Genomic DNA, 13,617 nt, shown 5'->3' with positions numbered 1-13,617 from the left:
TCGTGCCTGATCCCACGAGGACCGTCCGTCACGGACGCTTCGTGATTTTAGGCGGATAGCTGTCTGTGCGAAGATGTGTGCCATGTCTTTTTCTTGGGGGGGGGGGGGGGGGGTTGGACGAGGGAACGTGGCTATACGGCGCATGCGATGCCAGCAGCCACGCTTGAAAGAGAAAAAAGAAAAAGAAAAGGAGGAATACCTCATCCAGACTGAAAATCGAAATTGCATCCGCCGCGCGAGAGCCCAGCAGCCATCCGTGAATGACAACCGCTTGTTGCGTGGTACATAGTAAGCTCCGATCTAAGGCAAAGCAAAAACGCTACCATGCGGGAACACATCTTCTACGGCGTACAGTATACGTGCGCTCGAAACTATAGCGGGGGAGCGAATGCGAGTGTCCTGTGTGAGTATACATGCCGGCGGTTTTCCATTCGAGCTTCATGCATCCGCGATGAGAAGTGGCGGGCTTTTTTTGAAAGAACGGCGGAATCCTTCGCGGTGTATAGCTCATACAGCAGCTTACAAGGAACCGCGCAAATTGGCGCGGCTATTATAGTTGTGACATCGGAGCGGCGCTCGCTTTTCTGCGGCGGATGGGGAATGGGGAGGTGGGAACGCGGTGTCCTTCCCGCTATCAAACGCGTGATCTTTTTTTTTTGGGTGGGGGGGGGTACTAAGAATCCCGAAACGGGGCGATCGAGACGGGAATGTACCGTCAACCGCAAAAGCTTGCGTGACGCAGGATCTGCCGTTTGAAGCTGAATTCTGGCAAAGTGTGGTCCCACAGCCTCGAATCAGATGTTCTAGCACGTAGCCTTCACCACCAACGCAGTGACCCAATAAATTATAAGTGCCGCGCCTTAACAGCAGCAGGAATTCACATTTGCAGGGGAAACCGTGCCCCGCAAACTTTTCGCCGCTGACTGTACCAATACCTGTATACCGCGACGCGCGAAGCATTCCGGTGACAGCTTTCAAGTCGGTGGCACCCTAAGAATGTAGAGGAACCTACTCACACTTCGCCGACCAAGTCAAAGAGAAATTCTGTGCACTATAGATGCGCCGGCCCGTTACAAGTTCGCTCATTACCGCGACGTCACACCTCGGGCGAACTACTTAGTTCAATATGAGAGCCTCTATAGGCGAACTGTGTTTTAGTGCGTGGAAGCACGGAAGGGGGGCAGTTGACGAGCAGTTTTCGTGGGCCAAGCTCACGGCTGAGTTCTTCGGATGGTCGCCGAGCAAACAGTCGAAAGTGGTTCAGCGTTTCTCGGTAGCATATTCGAAGTACTCGGGTCTACACGTGCAACTGCATACATGTTTTATCTCCTTCGGTTGCCTGGACTCGTGTACAGAACTTCGCGCTCCCGGAGCTGACTGGCTATTATCCCAGCTGTGACACGTTTCGCGAAACATTTTATGACGAATTTCTTTTTTATTTTCTTTTGGGCCAAACGACGAGGAGAGGCCGGTGTCACCCAAAGGCGCGATCCTCTTCTAATGCATAATGTCAATATTTGTTTTTTGTGTGTGTGTGTGTGTAAAAGAGGAGAAGGACTAGCAGACTTCTGTGCGAGCTTTGCGGCGCCCAATACCGATTCGCTCATCGGCGCGTTTCGGGCTCGGAATTCTGAGAACTCCGCGCGCAGGCCGAGATCTCGAAACCCTTGCCTCGAGGGCCTAGGGTTCCGAAAAAAGCAGCTTGCGCGGGGCGCTCGCCGGTGCCCGTTTTTTTGGCGGTCGTAAACGCGAGAAAACGTACGGCCCGCTCGACGGCCGGGGTAGCCTGCAGAGACGTACACGTGTTTCGGCGCCGTGTTTATTAGCCCAAATTCTACAGGTCACGCGCTTCTCGTCGTGTGTATATTTGTTAACCTTCATCTATATACGCGGGAGCTCTTTTAAACAATACCGTGACCGTTTGGTTTATCCTCGACAGACGGTTGACTTCTGTTTATGAGCGGCGCGCCGCCCCGGCTCAGTCTTGGCTTGGCACGGTGCTTGGCTTGTTATGCTCTCGTCTCGACCTGCTGCTCCACATTAGCCTCGTTACCCCGTCGCGCTGCATTTGGGAAAGGCGAATCGCCGCCGAGCTTTTACGGGCAGTAATGGCCTCCTTGCTTAGACGTGCGAACAATCGTATCCGCGCAGAGAGTAGAGTGCGCCTCTTCGATTTATCATCCCGCGCTGACGGTCCTGGGGAGGTATTCTGCTAGAGTCCACCTAGTGGACGCGTCCATTTCGTCTGCTGTTGAGCTTCTGATTGGTCGGAATGGGCTGCACGTCTGCAGCAACCAGGTGCGCCGCAGCCAATCGGCACTTCAGCAGCAGACGAAACGGACGCGTCCACTAGGTGGACTCTTGCAGAATGCCTCCTGCCCCGAGAGGCTGCTTACGCCGTAGAAAGAAAGAGAGAAAAAAAAGAAATAAACGTTTGCCAAAAAAACGAGTACAACTGCAAATTAATTAGCGAATATTTTCTCTCTTTTTTTTCTCTCTCTTTAAGTTAGCTACTTGGACATCGATAATTGCAAGTATAATGTCTGCCTCTTCAGCTGATTACATCCGCCTGAACAGGTCGAATTACGCTACGTTACTCCCCGTACGACCTTACAAATTAAAAAGAAATGTATAAAAGAAATACATAAAAGAGGCGCTCGTGCTGGAGATTGCGTAATAAAGCTAGCCGCCCCCATTCTTTTACTGAAGTATATTAAAGCGCCAAACAGACGACACAAGACGAGACGCGTCCGTGTCTCCTCCTGTGTCGTCTGTTTGGCGCTTTAGTATACTTCAGTGACATGCACCGACAAGCCCAACAAAAAAGTTCTGCTTGAACACCCCCTTCTTTTATCGGACACCTCCGCCGGTGACTTTTTTTGTGAATGCGGCGCCCAATGTAAGCGGCACAGCACTGTTTCCTCATTTCGCGGAAGACCTGGTAACAGCCCGCAGTTGCATAGAGGGATCGAGCGAATGCAAGCGATGTTGAGCGAATTCAGGTGTGTGCCACTTCTGCAATGTCAAAGAGTGCGTTAGCTTGCCGAAGTGTTGGGCTGCGTCGGTCCGCGATAAAGGTATCGAAACAAGGGTTCCTCCTTCGTGTGCTTTCGTGTGAACGGCTGATAGCGCCGAGTGCAATGCCTGCGGTGTCGAGGAAACCATAGAACACCTACTGTTGCTACATGCCCATCTTATGAAAATGAAAGGCAAGACCTCTGCACAGCTCTCAGTCAGCTAGATGGAAAGCCGTTCACCTTGAACAAGATCTTGGGACCACGGCCTCGCATATCGCAGCTACAAAGGGCCACAAAAGCGCTGCTGCGACATTTGAAAGCGACCGGATTGAGTCAGCGTCTGTGATCCGGACTGAGTGACGGACTGATATCTCTCCAGTGGACTTTCTCTTCTTTTAATCTATCCGTCCCCCTTTCCCTTTCCCCAGTGTAGGGTAGCCAACCGGGCTCAGTCCTGGTTAACCTCCCTACCTTTCATTTATCATTCTCTCTTCGCCTCTCTCTCTCTCTCTCTCTCTCCGCTCCGCCTATCAGCCGGCCTCGCGACGAGATCCGGAACGAAGCGTCCAGACACGCGGTATCGCTGCACACCACCGTTTACGACAGAGGAAAGAAAACGGGCCGCTATGGCGGGCTCGAATCCGGCTCGGTTGTGGGGCAAATTCTCGCCGTCGACGCGATTACGAGGGGGGGGGGGGGTGCAGGTCGGAAACACGTCGCCGTTTTAATCGTTCGCCGAGGGAAAACCCTCCTCCGATACCGGTATAACTGCAGACACGCGCCTATAGCGCTATCTTTATTCTTCCGCGCCCACCTCGCGTAGCCGGCTGTATGTCCGGCTTGTGTTTGGCGTTTGTTTAGGGAGTAAGAGAGAGAGAGGTTGGAGGAGTGTGTATACAGTAACTCTAAGAGAGGGGCTGGAAGCAGTGCCACCTGCTGGAAGTGACGGGGGGCATCTCCCGTCGGGGGACACTTCGTGTGAGCGTCTTGTTCGATTAGGGGCAGCTTTACTGGAGAAACACCGAGGAAGATTATTAAAGAGGAGCATATAAGTTAAGCGGTGTCGGTAAATTACCTTAACGAGGAGGGCCTGCCGAGAAAGTTGGCACTGATTCGTGTCGAAAGTTTAGCGCTAATGCCAGACAAAGGCGAAGAGAGAGAACACGCCACGAGCACGCTTCTCAATGCCAACTCAATGCCAACTCAATGCCAACTCAACGTAACCCAACCAACCAAGCAACTTGACCAATACCAAGTTGCTCGGTTCACATCCTTTATCAACTTAACCTACAGTTCAAAGAGCGCTGTAATGTGTCCTAACCCTCATCTATATGTACAAGCGCCCGTTTTGCGTTGTGTTCCCTAGCTTCGTATTTGTCTGGATTTGTCGCTATATTTTCTACAGTAAGTTACGCTACGGAAGTAGTGAAACGCTCTCTCTTGCTGTGGGGAGGCTTGGCAAGTTAAAAATGACGCTATCGCAATAGATTGACCTCCCCCCACCCCCCGCCCCGTCTTTGTTGGAATTAAGTACGCTGAGTACGTCCGTAAGCAGTGCTAATACAAATACTTTTCTTTCTTAGTTAGAAGGGCCCTCAGGCGTTCCACTCACAGTGTTAGTTTGCTTGCCTACAAATCGATAGCGATGCCATTACTTGACTACGCTGTCGTTCTTTGGGACCCGTTCACATAGAGTAACATTGAAAGCATACAAAAGAGGGCAGCTCGTTTCATTATACAATAATTTTGGGCGAACATCACTAAGCCCCCTGATAGCGAGAGCAATCTTACCTTATCTAAGCGAAAGGAAGAAAGTTTCTTGTCTCGAATTCTCATATAGGATAACTGACGGGCACTATGAGGTAGATCTTGCTAATTGGATACGTTATTCTTCCGTTAACGCCACAACACGACGCCGTGATCTCACCATAACACCCTTTCGAACGTGCAACAACTGCTTTAAGTACTCGTCTTTACCAAAAAAAGTAAAGAAGAGGAAAAAAACTGAGACATGACGTTTGTTTTGCAGGCAGTTCTCGAAACGTTCGGCTCGGGTACCTAACGATTTCCTGCGTTGGCATTTAATGTTGTTCACTGTATGGCTCTCTTTGCAAATTTGCAGTCCTGTTTCCTTGCTTAATCCTGGTTTTGCTTATCTATACGTTTTAACAGTTTATTTATTTCCGCTAGTCAACACCCCCCCCCCAATGTGTGAGAAGCAGACTTTAGGAAGGAAGTATATTAATGATTGGAAAATGTAGAGAGGTCGGCCGGATAATGGAGCATCTGGCCTGCTGCTCTACGTAAGGGAAGGGGAAGAGGGGAAGAAAAAGGGTCACAATGGGGGATGATAATGGGAGGAACGAGGTGAAGTACACATTACACAACCGGTATCACAGGCGTGAGTCCAGGCCCGTGTCACCTAGGAAACGTGAAAGTATTAGGTGCATGGCCACAGAGTTGCAGACGACACAGACATTAGGAAGGTCATGCTATAACGGTATATGCGGATTTAACCTCGCTATTGATTGCCCCCTTCCTCTTTTCCACGGCTTACGGGCGAACCGCGGAGCCTATTCCGGGGCCCGCCGTACATACTTGTTTCGGAAGAGCGTATAAGCGAGCCCTGTGCCGCTTAGCTTCAGTGACGTGACGAGAACCGGCCCACTCGGCTCGACATGTGGCTGACGGCCCTGTCTTTGCGTTAAGCGTGATTGAGATTGACGAGCCGCTGACGCCTGGGCTGTGGCTCGTCTGGGTCGCTGCCCACTAATGCGCCCACAGTTTGGCGGCGATCGCATGCTTATGTCTCCGCCCACGATGTATAAGTACATTCTGCCGCTTTAATTAGCTAATCAATTAATTAATGAATTAATAAATAATTCAATCATTCATTCACGAGAAGGAGAAGTATATTATGTGTTATGCGCCACAGTATGCGTTATGAAATGGCTGTAGTCCAAGGAAAGCACTACAGCTGTTTGGTGACGCATACTGTGGTGCATAACGCATAATGGAATTATTTTCCCCGTCAATTACCTAAATTAATTATTAATTTACGAATGATTTAATTGATTAATTCAATCAGTAATTCATTCACGAGAAAGAGAAGAAGTGCATTATGCGTTATGCACCATGCACGGTATGTGTTATCACATAGATGTAGTCCAAGGAAAGCAGATTAATCAATTCATTCATTCATTCATTCATTCATTCATTCATTCATTCATTCATTCATTCATTCATTCATTCATTCATTTCTTTATTAAGGAAATATTCGTTTAATCAATCACTTAATATGTTTCATTTTGAAGTTTCGAAAGGACAAAAGGGTTATGTAAAGAGGATGTTGCTTGACTAGAAGTCCACCGCAGCGGCCTGACGTTACGCCTTGGAATCTTCTGGAATTCCACGTGGTTTTCCTTTCGTGGATATGAACTGTAAGCCGTATCCGCAAGCAGGCGCTCGGTACCAACACCCTCAAGCAACCGTGTCGGGCAACATAAAGAAACGAACGCTCTCTGTGGGCGCGCAGCCGGATAATGTCAGAGTGTACGGTGTTGTCGAGACACGCCACGGGGTGGGTGGAAGCATGGACAGAGTGACCGGAAAGCTCTGTCGCCGCACTTTGACGTGTTGACACACTGCGAGTGGACGGCGAGATCGAGCCACGGGCTAGAACCTCGACATAGCTGTCCGCGGTGGGCCCGGGCCAGCACTTCCTGTAGATAACTCCCCAGACGAGAGCATCGCATGACGTGAAGCCACCTACGAAGAAGACATGAGAGATAGATAAAGAGAGAGAGAGAGAGAGAGAGAAGGCAGGGTGGTTAACCAGACTGAGTCCAGTTTGCTACCCTACACGTGGGAGGCGCAGGGGGAGTGAAAGAGAGAGAGAGCAAGCATTCTAAGCGAGACTCTAAGCTGAAGCGCAGTAGCGCTTTCGTAATTTCTTTAAAGCAGTATGCAGTAAAATGTCGTTAATACGTATCCGCTTAAGAAGTAATTCCGGTTTAAATAGAGTCGTGATCAATACCCCGCCCTGTCGTCATCGAACCTAATGACCGCTCAAGCCGTAGCCGCTTGACGCATGCCAAACGGTTAGTGCGTAAAATTTGCTTCACACCTCGGCGCGTATATACGAGCGTGGAATCGGCGAAATGTCGTGCGCCGCGGGCCGTAGATTGCGAAATTGCGGCGCAAGTCCGACCTTTCCCGTACTGCAGTCGCCACCGATAGCGACGTCAGAACGTGGTAGCCGTGACTTGTTTCCTGCTCCCACAGCTTCCATCTAGCGCAGCTTCGAGCGCTTCCACGTATAGTCGTCATGGATGACGACGTGGATGATGGCCCTTCCGTATTCGACGCGGCTGCGGCGCGTTGACCGTCGTGAGGGTGTTCGTCGAGAAGTGGGGCCCGATGGAGAAACTGCAGCTAGCCGCTTCGCTGGGTTTGAGGGTGTGCCGTCGAGGCTGCGAGGCCACCACGGCGGCAAATGAAGATCGCAGATTTTTTTGTTGCCTGTTCGCAAATAAAACTTGTCTGCTTGCGTGTTTTAGTGAGGATAAGTGCACTTTTCTTTTTTGGCAAGCATGTCTATAGCCGCTCATCTGCCATTGTTGGTGAATTGTGACATGTCTCGGCGCTGTGTGCTAGGTAATCTATCTATCTATCTATCTATCTATCTATCTATCTATCTATCTATCTATCTATCTATCTATCTATCTATCTATCTATCTATCTATCTATCTATCTATCTATCTATCTATCTATCTATCTATCTATCTATCTATCTATCTATCTATCTATCTGTCTGTGTCTGTCTATCTATCTATCTATCTATCTATCTATCTATCTATCTATCTATCTATCTATCTATCTATCTATCTATCTGTCTGTCTGTCTGTCTGTCTGTCTGTCTGTCTGTCTGTCCGTCTGTCCGTCTGTCTGTCTGTCCGTCTGTCCGTCTGTCCGTCTGTCTGTCTGTCTGTCCGTCCGTCCGTCCGTCCGTCCGTCCGTCCGTCCGTCCGTCTATCTATCTATCTATCTATCTATCTATCTATCTATCTATCTATCTATCTATCTATCTATCTATCTATCTATCTATCTATCTATCTATCTATCTATCTATCTATCTATCTATCTATCTATCTATCTATCTATCTATCTAATCTCTTCGTTCAGTTCTATTCCTTGTTATCCTATACAATACCTTTAAATCACATCTGCCGGTAAAGCGTAACAAAGCGGGAAGCATTTCCTCAGCATGGCGTCGTTGCACCGGCATCCGTCTGTCACACGAGATGGTCGCAACGGTGGTCGCGACGTCGACCGTGATGTGGACAGACGGCGGCGACAATAATTCCGCGCACGTGTCGCGCTTGTCACGCATCTGCTGGACAGCCAGACGCGTGACGCGCACATTTTGTCAGGTCAACGTCAGCTATGACAACGCAGGCTGACAGAAAGAAACAAAAAAAAGAAAAAAAGGAAGAGGGGAGGGGGAGTGTAGAAGATGGAATGGAAGCAGCTGTTCCTTTGCACGCGCGGTCATATCGCCATCAGAGAGAGAGAAAAGTGGTTTTTGTGGGGAAAGGAGGAAAGGCTGGCACTATCTTCTGCAACCCTTGCGGGAGCACGGCAGAGAGAGAGAGAAGTGGTTTTTGTGGGGAAAGGAGGAAAGGCTGGCACTATCTTCTGCAACCCTTGCGGGAGCACGGCAGAGAGAGAGAGAAGTGGTTTTTGTGGGGAAAGGAGGAAAGGCTGGCACTATCTTCTGCAACCCTTGCGGGAGCACGGCAGAGAGAGAGAGAAGTGGTTTTTGTGGGGAAAGGAGGAAAGGCTGGCACTATCTTCTGCAACCCTTGCGGGAGCACGGCAGAGAGAGAGAGAGAAGTGGTTTTTGTGGGGAAAGGAGGAAAGGCTGGCACTATCTTCTGCAACCCTTGCGGGAGCACGGCAGAGAGAGAGAGAAGTGGTTTTTGTGGGGAAAGGAGGAAAGGCTGGCACTATCCTCTGCAACCCTTGCGGGAGCACGGCAGAGAGAGAGAGAAGTGGTTTTTGTGGGGAAAGGAGGAAAGGCTGGCACTATCTTCTGCAACCCTTGCGGGAGCACGGCAGAGAGAGAGAGAAGTGGTTTTTGTGGGGAAAGGAGGAAAGGCTGGCACTATCTTCTGCAACCCTTGCGGGAGCACGGCAGAGAGAGAGAGAAGTGGTTTTTGTGGGGAAAGGAGGAAAGGCTGGCACTATCCTCTGCAACCCTTGCGGGAGCACGGCAGAGAGAGAGAGAAGTGGTTTTTGTGGGGAAAGGAGGAAAGGCTGGCACTATCTTCTGCAACCCTTGCGGGAGCACGGCAGAGAGAGAGAGAAGTGGTTTTTGTGGGGAAAGGAGGAAAGGCTGGCACTATCCTCTGCAACCCTTGCGGGAGCACGGCAGAGAGAGAGAGAAGTGGTTTTTGTGGGGAAAGGAGGAAAGGCTGGCACTATCTTCTGCAACCCTTGCGGGAGCACGGCAGAGAGAGAGAGAAGTGGTTTTTGTGGGGAAAGGAGGAAAGGCTGGCACTATCTTCTGCAACCCTTGCGGGAGCACGGCAGAGAGAGAGAGAAGTGGTTTTTGTGGGGAAAGGAGGAAAGGCTGGCACTATCTTCTGCAACCCTTGCGGGAGCACGGCTCAGCAAGGGTTGCAGAAGATAGTGCCAGCCTTTCCTCCTTTCCCCACAAGAGCCACTTCTCTCTCTCTGATGACGATATGACCGTGCGTGCAAAGAAACAGCTGCTTCCATTCCATCAGAGTAAGTATGGGGTATTTTGGACGCAGCGACCGACAGGTTCACTCTTAGGCAAAGTTGCACCCTTTGGCTTGCCCCTTCTGCCACACAACAATAAGCGCTATCTGCCTTGATGCGTTTCCTTTCTTTAACGCTGCGAGCCCGGTATACTTTCCAGTAACGAATGGCACGCGCGTTATCACCATAGAACGGTTTACACCCTTTGGAGTGCCCCTTCTGATAATGATAATTGCCATTGTTCAAGAGGCTCCAAAGACTGCACGGCGGCGCCAACATACAAAGAAAAAAGAAGAACTGAACGTCGTTAATTTCAATTACTGGTATTTGTTGAACCTATTTTTGTTATATTGGCGCCTCAATGTAGTCTTTGGAGTCTCTTCGATCGCGGGTGCCGTGTTGCAGCTTGTACTGAACGCGGCTGTATACGTGAGCTGCTCTGCGTATAGTGTGTAGGCCGTAGAGTTTATTAAAAAAAATGAACAGATGGAAATCGGGTGCTATAGTCTCTGTGAGAGTGGCAAGAAGGGTGGTTAAGCCAGTGTGGAAATGGTGACCAGTAACATTGGATTTGCCTGAATGTCTCCTTCTGCCTTCAGGCGGCATTTTTGGCTTTGCAAATCGATAATTTTCAACAAATAATATTGCGCTATAGCGGCAACTCGTTATGATTATTCATGCGCACGCACACTTATTGACTCGATATGTTTGGAAATATATATACTGTTGCTCATAAGTTTAGAAAGATAAACCGCAATAATTAAGGCCGCAAGAACGTCTGAATAAGCCACAAATATGCATGTATAATAACCATGTGTACTCAACTATACCAGTATTGGCAATATATCTTTAGGCAAAATCTCCACCTCACGACCAGAAACACTCAACCTTTAGCGAGAAGTCGCTAAGTGTTAATGATGTTGATGACAATGTTCATGGTGATGACGACTTTCTCGGAAATATGTCTTTATTTTTTACACTTTGAATTCTTCTTACACGTCTTCCTTAACATATATCAAATTGTAAGTTAATTACCTCCCGCGGTCACGAGTCAAGAAGTGAGAATTGAAAAAAAAAAAAACACAATTCAGTACTGATCCTAAAGAATGTGTTACCAGATCTCAAGATCGTGTTTTGCGCGGGAAAGCAGCTTTGACACTTCCACATGGCTCACTAATAAGCGTTCCGCATGTCTTTAGAAGCCGCGACCAATTGTGGAAGCGCATATATATCCCCTCTGGGATAAATATATTAGCGACGCATTGAACTTAGCCAAGGTCCCTTGCAGAATATTGCCCGGGCAACTTATAGGCTGAATAAAGGGAAAAAGAGACATCCACCTGTTCGTAGCAATTGCTACAAAGGAAACCCAAACGGGTTCCTCGAAAGAAAGGCCTCATAGTTGAAGAAAAATTCGTCCTGGTCCGGGACTCGAACCCGGGACCACCGCCTTTCCGGGGCAGCCGCTCTACCATCTGAGCTAACCAGGCGGCTAGCAGATGGCAGGGCGAAGTCGAATTTGTCGACAACACGAAGCAAAGGCAAGTTCTCTCCACCTTGCGGGTTTCCGCAGAACTACTACGTCAAACACTTGCCTTTGCTTCGTGTTGTCGACAAATTCGACTTCGCCCTGCCATCTGCTAGCCGCCTGGTTAGCTCAGATGGTAGAGCGGCTGCCCCGGAAAGGCGGTGGTCCCGGGTTCGAGTCCCGGACCAGGACGAATTTTTCTTCAACTATGAGGCCTTTCTTTCGAGGAACCCGTATGGGTTTCCTTTGTAGCAACTGCTACGAACAGGTGGATGTCTCTTTTTCCCTTTATTCATTACTTCTCTCCACCTTGCGGGTTTCCGCAGAACTACTACGTCAACTTATAGGCTACTTACGTTACTAAACAGGAGCCACAGAAAACGTCGCTAAGACCCTCCAATGAGGCTGTGTTTCTAGGGGACCAAAGGATCGCTAAATGTACCGACTTTCTGGCAAACTAACGAGTACTGAGCCATACTCATAGCACGCGCAGTAGGGGTCAGCAGACGCAGCAATACGGATCCTTCTCCTCGATAAAGCAAGAAAGGGATGTGGATGTTTGTTGAGATATGGGGATAGAGAGAGAGAGATTCTTGTTTGGGAAGGAAGAAACATGGGGTAAAGTGCAACGCAGCTCTTAAGAACTTATTCGCCGCCTTTGTGCAACCTAGGTACAATGCGCAGCCAATGGGCTAGACGCCGCCAGTTTCATCCTGTTCTGTCGTCGAGTGCCTGTGTGTATACGGCGATGTATGTCAAAAATGTGGTCATTATCTAGCAAAAAAACAACGCCGGAGACTGTGGTCATTGGGCTCTTCGAATGGAATCCCTGCTTCTAACGGATATATAACCCTTTAGTAAGTAGCCGGTAGGGAACGTCTCGCGTTACTGTAGGATTTTTTCTCATTTTGTTTTCTCTTCTTTCTCCTGTTATTCTTTTTACTCCTTTCTCCAACACAGGGCAGCAGCCAGCCGGTACTTACACTGGCTAACCTCCCTCTCTTCCTCTCTCTCTCTCTCTCCGTTCTGTATCGGCCGGGTAGGCCACTCTATTTGCTATCTGTCTGTGTCGCAAATTCGCGTGGAGTGACGTTTTTTGACGCGGACTCGTTTCCTTCGTCCGTGTTCTGTACTCGCTTCTTCATTAGAGCGGTTGACTAATAATTATCAGTCATTGAAACAGGAAGCTTTCGCTTGCGTACAGTGCGTGACCTGATAGATGCAGAACACTCTGTCTGGTTTAGAGAGATACAGGGAGCGAGATAGGGAAAAGAGAGGGAAAGACAGGGAGGCTAGCCAATGCAAGTACCAGCGCTGGCTACCCCGTGCTGGGGAAAGGGGCAAAGGGAATAAGCTGCTTTAGAAGGAATCAAATGGGCTTCACGTGAGTTGCTGTACGGAGGTTTGACGTCGAAAAACCTGCGCTGCTCGATCTTTCCACGTTTTTCACCGAAAAAAACAGCAACAACAACGAAGTGCTAATAAAGACGAGGTTAGTAAATGAAGCGCTGCCTCGATGGACCGTTCGATCAACGTGTAGCTCATGCCCACACCTCTGCACAATTTCTCGAACAGAACTCTTTGCTTCGTAGGCTTCCTAGCACACGGGCTGAAAGCCGTCTCCGCTATCTCATATATCGTCTTGCCCGTGAAACGGCCTGGCTTTCCGGCTGATCGTTTCCGTGCGATTTTCTGGTGCGGACTCTTCACCAATCGTTAAACATCGACGCTCTGTGCAGAAGTCTCCCACGGCTTCGCGACAACATCGATGTTTCTTAATCATCCATTATCGCAAAAATGCTCAGGCCGGCCTAATACTCCGAGCTTCCAACGAGCGCAGACGATCATCGTCTGCTCGAATCTCCATTGCGCACGAGAAGCACGCGTTATACATCATTCGCCGTGCACGTGAGTCCCCGTGCATATCGCCGCTGGACCTGACGAACTTTCTCCCTGAGCCACGGTGTTTGTCTTTGAAGCAACAGCTGACGTCACGAACACGCGGTCGTGTTTGCTGCCGGCGCATTCCGTGCAGGTAAATAATGTTCTGCAGTCATTTCAATGCCTGACTCCTCCATAGGCTACCGCTGCAACTTTGAAGAGAACGTCGAGCGCTTCCTCCGTCGCTTGTACTCGCTTTGAAGTGCAACGTCGGTCTTTTCAAGGGATAAGGGTTAATGGATAAGAAAAGAGCACATTGGGTGAGGGAACTAACGCGCGTTAATGACATCTTAGTTGAAAGCAAGAAAAAGAAATGGGCATGGGCAGGACATGTAATGAGGAGGG

The 13,617-nt window shown here is 49.3% G+C and overlaps 2 protein-coding genes and 2 non-coding genes across 4 annotated transcripts in view; 2 read left to right on the top strand and 2 right to left on the bottom strand.

The window, feature by feature from the left end:
- The window catches only part of LOC135915516 (mitochondrial sodium/calcium exchanger protein-like), a 153,894-nt gene that overhangs the window by 17,679 nt on the left and 122,598 nt on the right, over positions 1–13,617 (top strand). The window lies entirely within an intron of this gene.
- Positions 1–13,617, bottom strand: part of LOC139056165 (mitochondrial fission process protein 1) — a 118,499-nt gene that overhangs the window by 62,688 nt on the left and 42,194 nt on the right. The gene's annotated exons all lie outside the window — the stretch shown is intronic.
- Positions 11,219–11,293, bottom strand: TRNAS-GGA (transfer RNA serine (anticodon GGA)). The gene has a single exon. It is a non-coding gene; the product is annotated as a tRNA-Ser (tRNA).
- TRNAS-GGA (transfer RNA serine (anticodon GGA)) lies at positions 11,450–11,524 on the top strand. Its single transcript has one exon. It is a non-coding gene; the product is annotated as a tRNA-Ser (tRNA).

Source organism: Dermacentor albipictus, chromosome 2, assembly GCF_038994185.2.
Source record: "Dermacentor albipictus isolate Rhodes 1998 colony chromosome 2, USDA_Dalb.pri_finalv2, whole genome shotgun sequence".
Taxonomy (NCBI): Eukaryota; Metazoa; Arthropoda; class Arachnida; order Ixodida; family Ixodidae; genus Dermacentor; species Dermacentor albipictus.
The sequence above is the reverse complement of the archived record's forward strand: the minus strand, read 5'-3'. Positions and strand labels throughout refer to the sequence as shown.